At 40.1% G+C, this 4,444-nt stretch overlaps 1 pseudogene; it reads right to left on the minus strand.

Annotated features, from left to right (window-relative positions):
* Nucleotides 1-687: 687 nt before the first annotated feature.
* Nucleotides 688-2,615, minus strand: LOC114491593 (annotated as a pseudogene).
* Between the last annotated feature and the right edge of the window lie 1,829 nt (nt 2,616-4,444).

Consider the following 4,444-nt stretch of genomic DNA (forward strand, 5'->3'; position numbering starts at 1 on the left):
GATGCTGTGGCCAGCCCATATGGCCCAGAGTTTCATGAAGATGACTAGATTTTCTAGCAGGGGTGTCCAACCCGCAGCCCACGGGCCACATGCAGCCCAGGATGACTATGGCTATGGCACGATACAGAAATGTAAATTTACTAAAACCTTTTTTTTTTGGCTCATCAGGTTTTGTTAGTGTGTGTATATTTAATGTGTAGCCCAAGACAATTCTTCTTCCAGTGTGGCCTAGAGATGCCAAAAGGTTGGACAGCCCCCATAAGAAGTAGCTTTTCTCAGCTTACCCTATTTATAAGTTATTATTGTTCAGTTTCTACTAAAACTTGTGGTATAACTAACTACTAGAAGAGGATTGCAATTCTGTTATTATTAGAGACAACAGAGGAACCCGACATTAAAAACCTAGGTCAAGAATCAATAGGGAGGGGAAGAAGGATCTGTAGGGTGGGCGTCATTAGAAAACTGAGTTGCACAGAGGCTTAGGTTAAAACAGTCTTGAACAATTTGTGAGCTTGAAGGTAGTAACATCTTTTCAGAGATTGTAGCATGTGAAGAACCCACCCACACTACATATTGTGAACAAAGATGGTATTAAAAATATCTTTTAACTAAAGTGGGGAAAACAGTATAAAACATATTTAAAAGAAAAGATTAAGGAAAAAGGACAACTTACAAGATATTAAACTATTAATGTGCAGCCAAACTGAGGCCCTTTCAAGTTTCCAAAACTTCTGCTTTCTTCTCCTTTGGTCCGTGCTCATGTTTCTTCCCTTGTTCTGCGCCCTGGTCTGGAGACCGGCTTGTTGCAAGTTTTCCTGTGGAAGCTAACTCTGTTTTACATGCTCATTCAGAGATTTCTTTGCTTTACATTGTCCCCATGGTGTTAGATTTCTTTTGTGTGGCTCACATTTGAGGGAACCATACAAATTTGCTTAGAGATTGTTTCCTATTGGAGACTGAAGTTTGTGCTGCTTCAGCTGTTAACTTGAATGAGGTAATCACCGCCCCCAAGTCCCCCTTTGTGGTCTGCAACATCTTTCGTTCCAAGCACAGCCTGCCCTTTTGAGGTATTCCCAGATATGGTCACATGTGGAGACTTTCTGGCCAGAGTCTTGGTCGGTGAAAGCTTGCACACATTATCTTTCATAGCAGCTGAAAACCTGGCATTGATTTTAGATGTGGAGAGAGTGGAGCGCATGAGTAACCCCTTCACATACAAGGTGCTTGTGTTACAGCGCAAAAGGGGGGGGCAAGGGCAGCCAAGGCAATATACTATTACCCGAAAGGAACCCCCCAGGTTCGTTATGTCCACCGCCAGAGGAAAGACATCTCTCAATACCAGTGATTCGTGAAAAGGAAAGGAATTTATTATTCGTTTGAAATAACACAAACTAAAGTTCCCCACAAATGCGCACAGTCCTCCCAGCACCTTTCACATGGCAAAAGGGAGCACTTCCAAAGCCTTGTGGTCCTAAACAGACGTGTGGTCCCAAAAAAAGAGACACCCAATGGCTGCTGTGCCTCCGTTTAAAACCCAGCGCTAATCTTCCTCTGCAGCCCCATTTCCAGCTCCTCTCACAATTGGACACAGCTGCCAGCATTCTGGGCAGGTGTGCCCTGTGGTGTGGAGCCAATTATCTCCAAGCTCTTCTGGACCCTATTACAAATCCCTATTTGGTGCTCCCTTCTTGGCTGTACCGTGTTGCACTTGGATCTGCAGTGCCCTGGGCCCGGCCTAGCGAGTCCTGCTGGCTTGTGGGAGTTCAAGCCACAGTGAGTCTGCCTTGGAGACCACCTGAAGTTGCCACCACTTCTTCAGTGCTGGACTGATTCAGCTCGGTGAATAAATTATGTTGTTCAAAATGTGTATTTTTTTCCTCTTAATATATCAATCAATGCACTCCATTTCCATAACGCAAGCTTCCTGAGGCTTCTTAAAGTTTGGAGTATTGCTTACAATTCTTTAATTTTTCCCCCCCAGATTTAGAAAACCCAGTGTTGTAGATGGACTTCTTTTTATTTAAGATTTTGGTTTTTTAAAAATTTTTAGATGTAGAGGAAGGAGGGAGAAAGAGAGGGGGAGAAACATCAATGTGTGGTTGCCTGTTGAACACCACCACCAGGGGACCCGGCCCACAGCCCAGCATGTGCTCTGACTGGGAATTGAACCAGTGCTCTTGGATGCAGACCAGTGCTCAATCCGCTGACCCACACCAGTGAGGTAGATGGCCTTCTTTCTGAAGGTACCTTTGAATCTCCATTACCATTGATTCCACTTTTTCCTGAGGGCACTGTATTCTCATCTCCTTGGCACTCATTGGTGGAGAAGGAACTACTGAGCATCCTGAGAGCCTGGTGCGCCTGCTTTTCCTGATTCTGGAGCTCTGTGGGATCCCTCGTTTTTATCTCTGAATGACCCTGCTGGGAGTCAGCATTCCTGTGGACAGTCCTGCATCTTCTCCTCGATTTGGCATGGCCAGCTTGTTCCCTCAGCTTGTTCCTGCTGCATTCAGCAGCCTGCCTGCCCTCAGGTTAGCCCGAAGGCCCAGACTTGGCCAGGCTCCGCAGGTCATGTCCTTGGTGGTGTCCAGCTCCTTCAAGGAGGGGACGGTCATCGCGTCTGCAATCCAGGCAACCGTGCGGGGTGTCCTCCAGCCTTCCCTACGCTCTTCAAAACTCTGGTGCCCCGGGCATCTTTTATATTAATTAAATTCAAACTTGTGTCATAATTATGTGAATGTTTTTAAAAAATTGCTACTATATAGTCAACTCCTTTAGGGCAAACATTGTTTGTTTGCTTGTTTGTTTTTAATTTAGCTTGTGTCACTCCTGTGAAAACTTCATCCAGATAATTACTCAATAAATACTTGATGAGTACCAGTTATGAAGCCTGTGTTAAACTGCAGTTACAAATTATAACAGAATTGTAGTCACTTAAAAACATTTTTAAAACCTAGCTCATGGCATAAAGGTAATGTTGGTCCCGGTGAGAGGAAGGCTGTCTGTCCAGTCGTGGACAGACCCGAGCTGATGGAGCCTCTGCCATCAGCTATTCCTTTTGAGCCTGGTGACCACCTTTCTCATTTCAGCAAGTGAAAAGAGGACACAGTGCACTTGCTATTTTGTACTTTGGGCTTACACTTCAGTGATGAGTACTTTCTGCTTGAGACTCATTGGGTAAAAGAAGTCACCTTACCTTTCCTGAATGCGTAGGGGATGGAAAATGTGGGAAGTATACAACTATTTAGATAACAACAATCATCTTTTCTATGTGGGAAGGGATTAAATGTTTATATGCAGTGTGTGTGTAATAATTGTGCATTCATCAAAAAATATAATCTGAAAACATTGTGTCATCTGATTAGTAATAAATTAGATACTAAAATATATAAGGTATACAATTTCACACATGGAGTTTTAATGCTAACTGTGGAAAATGCATAGTTATTAAATATCTTATCCTGTTAATTATCTTGTCATTTAAGTAGTTTGGGATATTTGGGAGAAGGGAGGTACAAAAATAAATAGACTTAATTTTAAATGCTGTTCCATTAGATAAGTTGTATGTACTTCTGTTAGACATGGTGAAGGCATTAATTCAAGCACATGCAAAATTCAGGAATTATACAAATGCTCTTCTCTAAGTACAAACAGATGGCTCATAGATTCTACTGTGGGTCTTTTTACCTCATATTACTGTTTGGGCTTCAGTTTATATCACTGTTTTGAATTGGAAATTAAAATATTAGATTAAAATTTCATATATTTCTTGATAAAATAGCTCAGAAAATCATATCTATATTTTATCAGTTCATATAATAGATTATGGGGCAAGTAAAAATATTTTCAGCAGTATGGAAATTCAAATCATTTCTCTTTCCTAATTGTATTATTTTTTTCAAAAAAAGAATAAGGAAAAATATTTGCTGAAGCAAATAACTTATGATGTATTGTAGGAATACTTTCACCAAAGTTATCAAAAAGTTCAAGGACTCAGCAGAAATGTGAATGTCTAGATACCTTTGTAGGTAGTATATTAATAAATAGAAAATAAATAAAACTTTGTATTTTAGGTTTTAGTCCTGATACTTCCTAGTTTATGTTCTTACCTTATCAAGAACTAAGAAAGTTTTCAAAAGTAGGTTTAGAAAGCACTAGAGATTAAGTTAATTGTGCTAAAGGTATAGATTAATTTAAAGATATTTTATGTTCTATGATATTATTTCTCCCCATCCAGGAATGCAGGGTGATCTTTCTTTTGTGTGGATTTGTTTTACATTTTAATAATGTGCTCTCAGTTTGTCCATCTATGTTCTCTGTCTTCTATATGAAATTTATAGATAAGTATTTCAAAACATTTCTTGATTATGTTTTGTTGAATTTGTTATTTTGAATAGATTAATTTTTCCATTTACTTGTCTAGTTATTTACTTCTAAATTCAAG

Source organism: Phyllostomus discolor, chromosome 1 (genome assembly GCF_004126475.2).
Source record: "Phyllostomus discolor isolate MPI-MPIP mPhyDis1 chromosome 1, mPhyDis1.pri.v3, whole genome shotgun sequence".
NCBI classification, from domain to species: Eukaryota; Metazoa; Chordata; class Mammalia; order Chiroptera; family Phyllostomidae; genus Phyllostomus; species Phyllostomus discolor.